This window comes from Cyprinus carpio, chromosome A23 (genome assembly GCF_018340385.1).
Source record: "Cyprinus carpio isolate SPL01 chromosome A23, ASM1834038v1, whole genome shotgun sequence".
NCBI lineage: Eukaryota > Metazoa > Chordata > Actinopteri > Cypriniformes > Cyprinidae > Cyprinus > Cyprinus carpio.
This window is the reverse complement of record NC_056594.1, coordinates 5,656,243-5,672,603: the sequence shown is the minus strand read 5'-3', so window position 1 is coordinate 5,672,603 and position 16,361 is coordinate 5,656,243. Positions and strand designations below refer to the sequence as shown.

Sequence of the window (16,361 nt, the reverse complement as noted above, 5' to 3'; positions counted from 1 at the left end):
CGGGACCAGAAGAAGAAGCGAAAGGAAGGAAAAGAAACAGAGCAAACCAGGGCACCAGTCATCGGGAGTTCTAGTGTCGAACAGAGAATGGGGAGTGATCGGGAACTATCGATGAACCTTAACGACGCAGAAAGGCCCCACACTGTGTGGGACCCATGCCACTGAGCGACAGAAGGAGTAGAGCACCAGTCTTTTTCTGAGATGATGGAGAACACAAACAAAGTTGAAGGACCGAAGAAGATGATGATGATGATGATGATGGTGTGCCTGAGGTCTGAGATTACAACTGAAGAGACATACAGGAAATTAAGTCTGAAGAGGAAGGTGACCAAGACGAAACCGCCCCTTCGGTTATCAACTGCCACTCAGGGATCCCAAATAAGGGAAGACTATGTTCCCACAAACTTATATTGCCCAGAAAGTTACAGCTCTAGTAAGGTCGCCACAACATCTCTGTGGTTTCGAAGTGCAGTCTGAGGAGTCAGAGAGGGATGCCGATGTGGACGGTAACGATGATGATGGGGATGACGATAGCTTGTCTCAACGATCAACGGTGGCGGACGAGTCTGAGATGTTTGACATCATGCGGGGGAATTTGGGGTTGCTGGAGCAGGCCATTGCTTTGAAAGCCCAAACAGGTAACGCTCATTCGTGAGCTCAGCCGCATTCCCGAACACCACCGCTTCTTTCCTCTCAACGACCGGCCCGGCAAACACATGGAACATATCCGCAAGAGCTGCTTCGGAAAAGGTCAGATCTTTATCATTTTACCTAGCAACCCCTGTATAATTTCTATGTAGATTTTTCTTAAAACTTCAAAATGATACAACAATTGTAGTAATACCTGTTTTGTACAAAGTCTTAATATAGTCTTCACGTTGGTTTTATCTAAAACCATTCTTACACAAACTGTCATCTAAATGCAACTATTTACTCATTCATGGTTGTATGAAGTCTTTTACAGTGTTACAGAAAACTATTTTACATAAATTGTTGCATAAAGTTGTTTAAAATGAATTTACCATAAAAACAATGACCTTGTTACAGTAATTCTTACATAAACTCTTGCAGTAAAGAGACCAATTACATACAAATAAATTTCATGTAAACCATGTAAAGGTGCTACACAACGACTGGTTCATCAGTTAAATTGAAGTTTACCATTTGCACTGAAATTCGTTCATACATAAAGGGATTCAATGTTAGGAAATACACAAAGGGAATTGTGTAAATTGTACATAATCTGATGCAATTTCTATAAGAATGCTTGTGCAGTGTCTTTACATAGTATCTTCATAATTTTTTTGAAAAAATGTAAACTGATGCGTCAACACATCTATTTAGGCAAGCATGATTTGTTTGTTTATTCTTTTTTACCAATTTTTTTAGTCTTTGTAAAACTTTTTTTTTTTTTTTTGTTAATTTTTGTATACAGTTATGTAAAAAATGCTTTGCACAACCATTCTTAGAGTATTATTTGCAGTAATGCGATCATTTATTCATTTATGAAAAAACTATGTAAAGATGTTGAACAACCACTGGTGCATCAGTTAAAATTAAGTCTATACAACAATTTGCAGGAAATGAATTTTACATAATGGATTCAATGTTGAACGACTTAAACTAAGTTAAACTAAGTGTTGAGACTTAAACTATTTTTAACAGTAATATCTTGTGTAAATTGTATGTAAGCTTTAATAGAGTGTCAGAGTAATCTTCTTCATAGTTTTTACGGAAAAAAATAAATAAAAATAAACCAAGAAAATTGTTTGCAATAATTTATTTTACATAATCATTGTCCTATGATATAATTAGAATTGTTTTCACGATGATTCCAGTTGATTAAATAATCCTTACATAGCCCTGCCCTGCAACACCTGTTTTCGTATTATCAAGGTTGTTGCATCAATGCAAAAAGTTAACACAATACTACAAGGTGTGTGTACAGAAATTATTTCTGCTCTTTAGAGGTGTGCGGAATGAATATATTACACACTCTAATGCAAGACAACCATTTCATAAGTGGCGAGCCAGCGGGGTGGTATTTTCTTAACACTTCGCACATAGGCATTTTTCACACACACCCTACACAACGTGCTCAAATATCAACAAAATTCTCATAAATCAACACCCACACATGATGAAATCAGACAGAAGATTCAACTGGCAGCTCGCTCGCTGGCAAAGAACTGCAAGCTTAATAATGGGGGGAAGCCATCTGGGAGATTATAAATGGGTCAAATGAATTGGGTTGTCCCATAGATTATAAAACTACAGACTTAGTCTCTAATTACTGAAGCACTTATAAAGAAAGAGAGAGATGACGAGGAGAAAGATGGTGTGTGCTAATTAGATATGAGTTTTGGCACGTGTTTATTTGTTTATTTGTTTTTGTTTGTGGTAGGTTGTTCTGCTACTGGGTTGGCCTGTGCTACGTGGTCTCCGTGTGTTGCTGGCTGGATTCAGCATGCACACGTCAATGGTAGCGCTGCCACAACCCCCTCTATAGAACTGGTCGTCCTCAACGCAGCCGAACAGTTTTAATTAGGCAGGTGCATGTCCGTTCACAATTGCACATTTAATTTAAGGAGCCACTGGAGCGCAACATGCAAGCTATTTCTCTTCTATACAATCTCGCACTTTCTCTCCTTTTTCTTGTTTTCTCTCTCCCGTCCTGTTTTTTTGCTTTTGCCTTGTGTCCTTGCACTTTCATTCATTTACCTTGGACCCTAATACTTTTTACTCTCTCCTCCGTATAATATTGGAAGATGGCTTGGCCAATGGTGCAAGTCTCTGTTTAATGAGCTCCATTTTTCAGTAGATGTCAATAAACCCAAGCGCCACCCTCACTGAAGATAATAATCCTGTATGGAAACATACCACCTGCCTACGTAAGGACCGTAATATCACCGCAATGTGCCTCTCATGGGTCCAGAAGCAACTTTAAACCAATTTCCCAGTAGCATGAACACCAGAGAGTGTGTTTGTGGTGTAACGTGTGTGGGTTAAATGCCAAATCTTTTGTACATTTCTGTCCGGACAGAAGTGATAATGTCTTTAGATAAGGTTACTGACAGGTGTTTTGCTGCACACAGAGAGTTCTAGATCAGAGAAGCGAGAGATCAAATGCCCAACCCCCGGGTGTGATGGAACGGGTCACGTGACAGGACTCTATCCCCCCACCACCGCAGTCTGTCAGGCTGCCCACACAAAGATCGGCGATCCCTCCAGAGAGTAAGTCAACATCAAACTATAGACACATCTTTTGATTGTGTGATAATCTGCAGCAGAAGAGACAAAACACTGTACTTTAGACATCTAGTATTGTGCATCTCCTTTCTTAAACCTGTCATATCTTAGTTCTAAATTGATGCTGGTAGAATTTTGTTTTCTGGGGGTCAAGAAGTCCTTTTATTGGCTGACTTGTTCCTTTCTGTGCTCTGATTGGTTGGTCTCAGTTTTGGACCATGCACGAGAATGTCTTGAAGTGCCCAACACCAGGCTGCACTGGTCAGGGTCATGTCAACAGCAAACCGCAACACACACCGCAGGTATGTAGTCTCCTTTTTTTTCAAGATGGTTTTCCTTTTGGTGACCACATAGTAGATTCCCAATTGTATATTTGGGTTCATTTTTTTTCCACATAAAGGGAAAAACCTTTGAAAATGTTCCAGGGTTGGGGGATGGTTTTGTAGCTATGCAATAGAACCATTATTTTGGCTACCCCAAATAACAATTCAGTGAACAGTTCTTAAAATAACTATTTTCCATTATAAGAGTATTTTAAAATAACTATTTTCCATTATAAGAGTATTTTGTGCAATGGAAATATGCCATGAATGTTGAAGGTTCTTCATGGAATGATTGAAGGTTCTTCATGGAACAATTAATGCCAATAAGGTACTACACTACACTTTTTAAGAGTGTAGTGTATTTTCCTCACACATTCTTTCCCATTTCCTCCTCTTTCAGTTTGTCTGGATGTCCCATCGCTGCTGCTGAAAAGCTCTCGAAAAGTCACGAGAAGCAACACCTGCCCCAGCCCATGAGGCGAGCATATCAAAGGCAGCCCAAACTCTGACCGTGTTCTCAGGTGAGCCCTAAAAACCCCAACGAAACAAACAAGGAGCTGAAAATATCAGTGTTTTATTCCTTTTTTCCCAGCAACAGCAAACATACCTCATGTTCGGTCTCCTCCTGTCCTTCAGTTTCCATGTCAGCTGTATGTGTCCGTCAAAGACACAGTACCTGCTGTGGTTGGTTAGCACAGCTGTCAGTCACTGCAGGACTGAACTCACTTACCACAGCACGTTTGGTCAGGTGTTTTGGCATGTCTGTCCTCCTTTTCCTTTGCCCTTCTAATAGAGCACAGCCTGTCATTTCATGCTGGGATTGGGCCTCAAACCTGCTAGTCTAATTACACCACTGATAAGCTAATTATGGGACTTACAGGGCATGGAGTATTGGAAAAATAATTACTTTCCTTCAGGAAGCATGTCTGTGGTCAGACAAAGCAATGCGGATTATGAAAATAATAAGCATGTCCTCTCTTATTAGTGTTATTCTGATTTAAATGAGCATCAGTTCAACTGAGAAAGCCCATTAAGACAAGATGTCGACAATGAGAAGTCACCAGAGGAGACCTTTGACGGCCTCCGCATGCCACCCCTGCTAATGGGATGCACTGATATCGTACTAATGAAGAGACAAAAAGCAGTGGCTAATATACTTTACATGCCATTGTCACGCGATCATAAACACACGTAGGTGTGTGTGTGCGTGTTTTTCTTTCAAACCATGTCTGGTTTATGCCTGAAATCTGTTAATGATTTTAAATACAGAACACAGTGTCATAGTCCGCGATGACACGCACACCCACATGCTCGAATTCTTTTAGCTAGTTTCCAAAACCTGCAAGCTGCCTACTGCTCACTTCAAAAACAACATCCTAACCCTCACTGAAGCTGTAGATTCAACTCGCAGTGGAGTTTGACCAAAAGTCCCTTTGACGAAAGTCATTTCATGATTGTTCACATTTCAAATACCTTATTCCTAATCAGCAACAAAATCTGATTTGAACTATTCCATAAACTTTTTTTTTTCTCCTCAGTCAAATAGCGTTAAAAATGCATATTTGAGGTTGGCCCAGCCATTGTGCATGTACATTATCAAATGTATGTTTCAAGATACTGATGGTTTTTTCGGGAACTGAAAAATTGCATAGCACTGACAAATATTGAGTAAAATAATCAATTTTAATTACGTTTGAAACAATATTTCTTGCATCATCTGCTATTGCAATTGATTCTGGGATTGCCTTCTCTGTGAATGACACAAGCACTGCTACCTTAGAATTTGGTTAAAATGTGACACATTACGAAGCAGTTTAAATTTTTAAATAGCTTTCACATCGGGAGCATTTACAATGCCTTAAATGCCTCCTTCTCAGTAGGCAGCTCACTCACTTTCTGGAGCACAGCAAAATGTCTTTTTCAGAGTTTTTCTTCAGAACTGAGAAAGGGCCGCAAGGGCTCATGGTACTCCAGGAAAAGGAGTCGGTTTTAGGGCTTTCAATTCCTGATATACGATATGCTAATGTGCTCAGTGAGATAAGGACACTATTTAATTCCTCTTCTCCTTCAGTCACCCTCGCTTTAAAACCTCTCTCTCACCTCTCTCTATCTTCTACCCATTTACTCTTGGCAGCTAATATCCTGGGCGAGGACTTTTCCTTCCCTTTCTTTTTCACTGTATCTTTGGTCATTGGTCAGTCTTTCAATTCGCTGCTCTTCTGGCTGTCGTAATTCCAGCCACGCTTTCACTCTGATCTTTTATGCTCACTTACACTTATAATTTATGCTCTTTTGTTCTTCAACTGCCGGAGATATGATCTTTTTGTTAGGCATGGTGAAAAAAACGCATAGACACGAGAACTTCTCTCTCTCACCACAACCTCTTTCTCCTCTACCAGATTTTTTTTCAGGGCCCCAAGGTGTTTTGCTAAAGGGCAGTTGGAGATTCTCCTCATGGCAGATAAGGCCCGAAGGACCTCCATCCCTGCCAACACCATCCGCGCTAATCTGGCCAAGGAGCTGGAGAAGTATTCCCAAGGTGCCTCTTTCGATGATTCAAGTCTTGCCCGAACCCGTGCAGGTGTGCGGCATTAAGCGAATGCTGTGCCTCCCAAGATGCACCACCATCGAAACTTCCACATCACCCAAACCTTCAAATGTGACCAGGATATGTCCACAGTTTATGAACGCATATGTATAATACACTCCTTGCAGCGCAGAGAGATGAGTGTAAATGGTGTGCTTGGTGAATAGTATAGATAATGTTTAAGGATTATTCCTTTATTGTCTAATGACATCAAGGTTAGCAGTAATGAGTTGGGTAGGAGTGCTCTTCATAAAGACAAGTAGACCCCCCTCTTACACTATTAACTAGCCTACTGTGTATCTTTTTTTTCCCCTAGCCAAACCGACATTCCCCAGGGGACCTCCCCCCCCCAGTCCCAGACTTGCACATTGGTTATTGACAAAAGCGTCCTGCACACGCAGCTATGATGATTCCCATGATGCCGAAGAGCCCCTCGCCTGCCCACATGGCTGACACTGCGATCCAACCTGTCCAACATACGATGTGAGGAGAGACCAGAGGAACCTCCAGCATCAGACACCCATGTATTATAATGTGTTACATAATCAATAAACTCTCATGTAACACAGCCATACGTTTTAACCAATCACAGTACAATTCTTGTTCTTTTATATGGAATTTCGCGGTGGGGTTTATTGGAAATACACTGACATGCTTAGACAAAAATATCACATACATCATCAAGTAAACTTGCATCAATCATTGGGTGTCCACACTTTTTAGCAGTTTCCATCAATAATGGAAAAAAATTGCAGCTTACTTTAGAAAATACTTTGTTAAACCACAAATTGAAAAATTTCGACTCTGCAGTCTGATACTGGTTACTTTTACTGAAAACATCTGTCGTTTACTAGGATACCTGTTTTGTTTTTTAACTCTGTCCCGACCATTGACGAGTACTTTGTCGTTTAGGAAGAAAACGCTTCCCGCTAAAGACGAGTTGTTATGGCTTTTCGTGTTTTTCAACATGTGGATTACCCTAATTACACATCGTCTGGCACGAATTACAAACTCCTCACCGAACGAGTACAAACCATCCGAAACAAAAAACACACTTTGAACAAGAAGGAGAAAACAAGCAAGTCTCTTAGCTAAACCGATGCTATTAAAAATAACTAAAAACTACAACCCATACTAATAACGAACATTTGCCAACATTAGCCAGTGTCCTATACATTTTGCAATAGCGAGAGACTAGATGTTGGGCGTGTTTTTAAAATCTTTCTGAAAAGTCTCATGGATCTATAACTAAATCTAATACCAAATTTGTAGTCCCGAAGCTGTGTTGAGATAATACAGCACGCTAGGCCTTAGCTACAATCTTATCAATTTCAGACTAGTGTTATGCGTTGATAAACACCACCCTGCAACCAGATTAGCTGAGGCAATAATCAAACATTTTAGCGATTGGGTTCCTCTTGGATTAATTTCATTTCATTCACTAAGCACCATTCTTCCTTTTGATCTGGAGTCTTTGATCAACAGTGTTTTCGTTCTCAGAAGCTCCTATAAAATGTTGACTTCGATCTTATTTTTTGACGGACTATACATTTTTTGATTCATTTATTCAAATTAGGGTGTTTTCTACCCTTATTAGCTGCATTTAGTTTAGTATGTGTTCAATGTGATGCTGGCACACCCTAATTAAGATCCCTATTGTTTTTAATTGTGCCAGATGGGAATGCTGCTCTGATTTACTCTGATCTACTTAGCTTAGCAGGCTACAGTTTCAAACTAGCTTCCACAACACTGTCATACAATGTGTAGATTTGTAATTGTTAATAAGAGTGGTTTATAATGGTTAGCATCCATTAATTGAAGGAAGTCTGTCTCTATGTGTGATTGATCTTCAGCAGGGTTTGTGTCAGATGAACGTAACGTTAGTTAGAATGTGTTTGCTTGCTGTTGGGATCTCATTGCGTCATCTCCCCTCCCTTTCATCTGTCCCTCCATTCGTTTCATCCTTGTCTCCTCTTCATGTTGTTATTGCATTAAGTTGATAGTGAGCTCCCTAGATAGGGCAGGACCAGGTGCTCCATGTTCTTTTATTCAATATTACCATGTTATATGCAATGAGGGCATCTCTCTCTCATTCCCCCCGTCAAGTCTCTTCCCTGTTTTTTTTTCTTTCTTGCTGTCTCTTTTGTGTCCCTTAATCGCCTTTGTACCCCTGCAAAACCACCCCCGCCCCCCCCCCACCCCCAACTAAACTCTGGGATCTATATGTACTTGGAGAAGTTCTTTTCCACAATAATTGCGTGATTTAAGAAGAATGATAATACTCGAAGCGTTCTCCGCTCAGCCCTCAGGAGTGACTATTCATCATTTTTTTTTCGTTCTGACTTTTTTTTTACCAGCTAGAAGGGATTAAAAGGGGTAAGATTAAAGCTGGTGTCGGTTCATGTGAACATAAAGGCCCAGTGTCTTCAATTCCGAATTAGACTGGGACATGCGTACCTGCAGCATCTCCAACTTCAGATTCACCTTTTGATTCACACACTTTAGTAAACGATCGTTCGCTCATTTTAGCACTAAATCCATGGGCATCATGCATCTACATACAATAAGACAAATATGTTAATGATGTAAAATACTCCCGTCTACTATGCCGTAAGTATACTCATACCTTAATCTATGTGATGTTAGTTGCATCTATTTTGGCATTGCTAGGAAAGTACCCTGGCACTAACTATACCATGGGGCCACTTTAGAAGATGAAAACACCTGCAATATTTAGCTTGGGCGGGTTACCATTTTTCTATGCATCGCAACTACATGACAACTCTCCAAGATTTTACTCATACAAACAATAGCTTGCATAAAACCAGTACTGCACAGTTTACAAACATGAATCCTCAAATTCCATCGCACCCCACCCCTATGACAAAGCGCACTACATCAATGGATCCAGCTATTTATTACTGCCATTCAGATGATGATATCCCAATACAATCTTACAAAAAAAAAAACCCACACCCCAAATCCCTGTCTACCCTCCGGATCGGTAGTTTTAGTCAAGGCTTTTGTCCACGGGTATCATCTATTAATGTTAAACCACCCTACTTGGAGACACACACGGCATGTAGAAAACTTACTACCCCGAAATGCTATTCACCCTAGATGTACCAATAAAATTTAAAAATATAACAATATAGCAACATTCACAACTGCGCTGACATTCGGACTATTACGAAGCTTGCTTAATTTTTCGTCCTGGTTGAACAGGCAACCATTTTTTATTGGATAAACTGCTTACATCTTTTCTTTTGAATGTTTAATCAAAAACCAATACACCATGTGAGAATAACCATGGGCCTGTGCACAAAACGTCTCTGATACACGTGTCGATGGGCGGCGTTTAGAATGAAGGCACATGGCAACATGGGGGCTATAAGCAACAAATTGAAACAGTTAACAAACACCTGCGTTTATGTGTTTAGTTGATACTATTGCCTTTCTGTGCAATTATGAGATACTGGCGCTGCTGTATGTAAGACCAACAACACCCGTACAAAAAAACCCTCAAGTTATCTACAAAACACAAACACCCACGTGCATGATACAATACCCACAACACCCTACAAAACACACTGCATCACAAACAACCCACCTTGGACGTGTCGTACAAACACTCTACAAAAAACCCACTTGACATTTACAAAAATCACCCCGCACACAGACACACCCACCTCATTTACAAACACACACCAACACCCTACACTTGACACCCACACCCACATTTACAAACAACCAACAACCTACAATCACCCTACAAACAATGAACTAGAACAAAACACACACTCTACGCATTTACAAACACCCGTGCAACACCCTACAAAAACCCACTGCATTTACAAACCCACAACACCCTACAAACACACACTGTATTCACAAACAACCACCGCATTTACAAACACCCTAAAAAACCAACCGCCTTTACAAACACCAATAACACCCTACAAACACACACTGCATTTACAAACACCCACACCTTACAAACACCCACCACAGCCTACAACTCCCTACACTCCCACACTGCCTTGACTACAAACACACACTGCATTTACAAACACCCACAACAACCCTACAAAACACTCACCTCATTTGTCAACAAGGGACCCAACACCACCCTACAAACTCCCTACAAACACACACTGCATTTAAAAACACCCACAACACCATACAAAACCCACTGCATTTACAAAGGCACCCACCTCACCTGTAGTAAACCAAGCATAGCCAATTTGTAAAAAAAAAAAAAAAACAAAAAAAAAAAATACAGCACACCCAAGTATCTGTATAGCAAGACCTTGGTAACTACCCACAACATGCTTACAACCAGCAATGCGTTTACAAACACCCACCACATTTACAAACACTAAAAACACCCTTTGCAGCCACATAGCAAAACACCTGGCAATCACCCCCCATGACACCCTAGTGACCGCATAGCAATGCCTTGGCAGCCAAGCACAAAACCCAAGCAACCACATAGGAATGTGCTAAAAAACACACATAAAACAACATAGCAAAGCCTTGGCAGCCACCCACAAACATCCAAGCTTTGTCATGAGGAGTTTTTGTACCACTCAGATCATTTTGTAAAATGTAAAAAAATAAATTAATAAAATTCTGTGATAATGTTAATGTAAGGGTGTTTTTTTTTTTCATCATCACATTCATCATCATCATCATCACTGAGCCAGTTAATAATTATGAATTAATTTATTTGTTTGTCCTGTTGTAGAGTATGGAAATTGAGGTGGATGAGAATGGCACCTTGGACTTAAGCATGAAGAAGCCCATAAAGAGAGAAGTGGGCATGTCTTGCGCCAGCCCTGAAGTGCGTTTCCCTGATCTGTCTTCATCATCTTCATCATCATCCACATCTCTTCACCATGTCAACAGCAGCATCTCGCCCAATCTTTACACACCTACAAACAAGAGGAGTGGGAGGGGCCTCTGGACTACACCCAAGCCCATCGACAGAGAGAAGAGGAGCTAGAAGAGGTACGACCATTTTTGCCATTTCCTCTTTCACTTAAATGAGCCCTGATCTATCTATTGTGGTTGTGCAACACAGCATACTATACATTCTATCTTTGCACAGATGGACCACAGCAACCAGTCATTTGCCTCGTCTGACCTTGAGGGATTGCGACATGATTGCAGGAGAGCCTTGATGACAGGAAGTACCCTGGAGAGGTCACAACCCCCAGCTTCAAGGTCAGGTTCCAGCCCAAGGACAACAAGAAAGAGCTCTACTGTAAGTCACATCAAATTTGCATGTGTTTCTGTGCATAAATTGATATTCAGCACAGTGGAAACATTTCACTCAGTCAGGCATTTGTGTTTGTCCTTTTTTTGCAGGTGTCCCACTCCGTGCTGTGACGGCAGTGGACACATCACCGGAAACTATGCATCCCATCGCCGGTATACAGTGTTCGGAGGTCACCTCTCTGTCCTTATTTATCTGTCCTTTAAAAGGGAAATATCAAATAAAAACAAGACCTCACGTGGATGTTATCTTTCGCTCTCTTGGTTAAAATCTCGCTTGCTCTTTGGTTTTTACCACCGACTTGGGATGTTCTGGGTTCTTTCACTTATATCTTCTCCTTCTCTCCTTTTTTCTCCGCCTTGTTTCTTTTCAATATTTTTAATAGCCTGTCTGGGTGTCCTCTCGTGAAGAGTCTTCGGTCCCTCATGGCAGCACACACAACGAACTCAAGTATGTCTGCTCTGCTTCTGATCTTGGTCTTTGTTCTCGTTCACTTGGGTCTGCTCATCTAAACGTTGTTTTTACTCTTTTCTTTATATTTCTTTCTAAAAAAATATAGTACTTAAGATTCAACTTAATATTATTGTGAAATTACAGGCAGCCCCTGCCTTTGGTCAAGTTTACTACAGGTAATATAACCATCCACATTTAACATCTACTTCACTTTTCCCAGATGTCCAAACTCAAGGATGTGATGGTTCAGGCCATATCACTGGTAACTACGCGTCTCACAGGAGGTATGGCCTGTTGAATAACCCCTCCCCAACATAAATACACAAATAGGACAGAGAAGTTTAGTGATAGTTGTATATTAGACACACACGTGTATGCAACACTTAATTTATTACCCGTCCCCCTATTATTGAATAATATTTTAGAACTTGTTGCAGTTTTCTTTCTTCTCTGTTTATCCAAAAGCTTGCTGAGGTCACTGTTTCCTAACCAGGCATGAGACATTAAGTAAATCATGTCTTGCATGATAGTTGGTGAAAAAAGACATTTTTGTAGGTCCACTTGACTTCTGTTTCTGTCAAGTTGCGCTTAGTAGCCCCCTCCCACACTGGTCCCCTCTCATTGGTCCCAGACTTCTACTCCATATAGTTGTTTGAGGTTTCAGCTAAATGGGGCCACTTTTTGGCATCTGGGTTAGGAAAATTGTCCCAGTTTATCTTAATTCGCCTTCTATTACATATCAGTATGTTTCATGTTGGCTGTGATTTGGTCACATCATGTAGCATTATGCTTTCAGTGAGATAAAATTGTAGTAGAAACTTGTTGCATCGTGCCTGGTCAGATATGGTGTATGCCTGCATCTTTATAAATAGTAATTGAGTTTGGTTTCCTACATTGCTTTTGGGTCAGTAGTGCTGGATCCTTATTGTTTCTAAGTTTCTAGCTCCTCTGATCATGAGCTGCATACTCTCTATTTTCAGTTTGTTGTCTGGGTGTCCCCGGGCCAAGAAAGGTGGAATAAAAACAACTCCATCAAGGACGACACAGGAGGACTCCGAGCTCTTAAAGTTCGTACTACATAGAAAGCCAAAGGCTTTTTTTCCCCCTTTACTTACTATATGGTAAAAAGGCACAATTTAGGCGGGAAAATTGTAAAGAAATTATTCCAAATGTTTGTCCAACCACACAGTCATTTAACAACAGTGTAAAGCAGTTTAGAAAACCCCTCTTTATTCAAACAGAAGTGATTTAATCCAGCATTTCCATCTAGAACCACTTGTGATCTCAAAATACTGCTTGTGTTTTACTTTGTTAAATATCACCTTGGCAACCTTCCAAATAACTCACTTGTACATGAGCTTCTGAGTCAGTGCATGTAGCCCCGCATGGCAAACTAGTGCTAGTAATGTTCAAATTATTTTGGAAAATGGCATTGTGTGTTTTATCCATTGTATAACTTCTAAAAGCAAGAAGACAAAGATGCCTACAGTTATACTGCCGAGGAAATAAAAACTGAATATATTACAGCACAGATGGCTCATGGGGTATTGAAATATTGCGCATGTTTTTGTTAGTAAGTCATCTGCAGTGCAATGTGTGGGTTTGTTGTTCCTCTTGTCGTTCTTGTTTTTTTTTTTTTTTTTTTTGGCGACTGCCAAGCGTAGGAGCTTTTATCCACATGATTCCACTCCAGTCAATGAGCAGCCAGCATATGGTGGCACTCAAGCCTCCCCAATGTGTAAAAATTTCTATTTTTTTTTCAGTTTATTTGAATGTTGTAATATTCACAGTCACTGTTGGGCAAAGTATGTAGCTAAATATGGTCCCTCTTTACAAAACTGAATAGAGACTCAAGTGAGACAGAGAGTAAACAGATGGGAAACTGAAGTCAATGGCAAGGTGATATTTCTGATGGGATAAATGCTCTCACGATCTCTAACCAAACTCATCTGTTTTTATTCTCTCAATCATAATTTTTTTTTTCTTCTCTCACAGATGCCCAGTGCCAGGTTGTGACAGCCTGGGTCACATCAGTGGGAAGTACGCCACTCACCGCAGTGCGTATGGATGCCCGTTGGCAGCCAGGCGGCAGAAGGAGGGTTTGCTGAATGGGTCTCCATTCTCTTGGAAAGGCTTAAGACAGAAGGCCCAACCTGTCCCACACCGGGATGTGATGGATCGGGACACGCCAAACGGCAGCTTCCTCACCCCACCGCAGGTACTTTAATAGAGAAAATGTGGTTTTGACTGCTGTGTGAGATTTGTTACAACCAGTGGCCTTAGTTTGGGGTGGGAAACCTATTGGGAAACAGTCATTATTTTTGCACTTCTTACTAAAAGATGCGCTTACATTAGTGAAACTTCAGCAATATTTAATGGACTAAAGCCCTATTTGGACAGGACTAGTTTTCCTGGAGGAGGTTAGAGAAATGTGCATTTCTTAGTTACACCCAAATCTGTATTTTCCAAAAAATCACTGGACCTTTGAGAAATCTAATCCCATCAAAATGCATGTGACGTATTGTTTGCACACTAATCTTCTGCATGTTTGCACTTTTCAATATGGATGGCATATTTTATACTTTATAAAAGAATAAAGTATAAATATAAAAATAAGGAGAGCTAAATTGTGGAAACTTCTACCTGACCAGTGTCAGGTAAGGTACATGTCTAGATTTCTCTGCTCAATTACAGGGGTTCATTATGAGCAGCCACTTTTAGAAACTCATGTAAAGTTTATTTTCAGTAAGGTTTTTATATAAAGTAAACTTTTATGAAAAATAATTAATTTTAAGATGTGTTGCATTTAATTCAATGCAGCCACAGCACATGACCTTCTGTAATGCCTGTATCCAGAACACACATTCACCACTGCAATCAACATGGAAATGTTAGTCTCATGTGGTATTTAATCGGTATATAAAATTACAGACATGGTTTTGATTTGTATTGTAACATCATTCGGGAAACTAGTCTCATCCGAACAGAACTAAAGTTGTCAATAGTGTAGCAATGCATGAAGCACTGTTTGCTCAAAGGTCACTAGCAAACCAAGCAGCTTTATATTGGTTCACCTCACATGTCTCTTATGTGAAATTCCTCTGGTTTCATTGATTTTCTATTGAGATGATTATGTTTTGCCTGCAGAATTTCACCATATAAAAGGTAAATGTGACCGCAGCTTCATAGAACAGAAATTACACACTCTCTACATTTAGGTTTTAGGGTGCTGGCCAAGTCTGAGTCATTATGGGAATGCTCATGGAGCAAAGGTGCTGCTGCATTTTGTGATGATTGATGATGAATCAATTATGTTTGGCCCTAGTCTCTCAGGCTGCCCCAGAGCCTCCCTCAACAAGAAGAAAGCCAAGTTCCCTGGAGAAGAGAATCTCAGCACTAAGTTCAGAGCCAGTGACGGTGAGACATCCCATATTTACCTCCATCATCCCTTCTGTCATATTTTGTGGGACAGTAAAGGTGACAACATTTCTCTTTTTCTTTACAGTGTTAGACAATGATGAAGACATCAAGCAGCTCAATAAAGAAATCAATGATCTCAATGAATCCAACAATGAGATGGAGGCAGATATGGTCAACCTTCAAACACAGGTTAGCCACACATCTCCCGGCGACTAAAGACCACATATATAAAAAGTAACAACATATTACTATGTTTTTTTTGGACATGTTCCATAGGAAGTTGAAATAATCTGCTTTTTCGGTGATTCAGATCACATCCATGGAGAAGAACCTGAAAAACATTGAGCAGGAGAATAAGGTGATTGAAGAACAGAATGAGGCATTGTTTATGGAGCTGTCTGGACTAAGTCAAGCTCTTATACGGAGTCTGGCCAACATCCGTCTGCCTCACATGGTGAGTTACACACACTCCTACAGCAGCTTCCATAACTTTCCTTTCCTACAACTGAATTAGACACACCTTTTTAAAACCACCATTCCGATTTCCATTGCAGCAGGAGCCAATCACAGAGCAGAATTTTGAGAGCTACGTGAGCACCCTTACTGACATGTACACCAATAAGGACTGCTACCAGAACCCAGAGAACAAGGCCCTTCTGGAGACCATCAACAAAGCGGTGAAAGGCATTAAGGTCTGACTAAGCCAAAAGACGGGGATGAGAAACAGAAAGTGTGGAAGAGAAATAGAAAGTGGAGCCATTGGGAAGAGAGCATACATATGACACACAAAAGGGCATTCAGGTTTTTTTGAACAACAATCTAAACCTTCATCCCAGGGAGCATTCTGTGAGTTCAAAAAGAGGTATATAATATATATTATTATGAGGACCAAAATCCACAAAAGCTGCTGGATTGGAAGTTGAAGATGGAACCAAATCCTTTATTTATGGAGAAAAGAAGAGACAAACCAAGTTTTCTTTACAGTTTTTGTTGTTTTACATTCAAACGGTGAGAAGTTTTGAAAGACGAAGAAGAAACTGGGAGTAGAACT

General features: G+C 40.3%; 1 protein-coding gene and 1 pseudogene across 1 annotated transcript in view; one reads left to right on the top strand and one right to left on the bottom strand.

Moving 5' to 3' along the window:
• Positions 1-16,361, bottom strand: part of LOC109050245 (sterile alpha motif domain-containing protein 10-like) — an 890,290-nt gene that overhangs the window by 390,795 nt on the left and 483,134 nt on the right. The gene's annotated exons all lie outside the window — the stretch shown is intronic.
• On the top strand, positions 205-16,033 carry LOC122134405 (annotated as a pseudogene).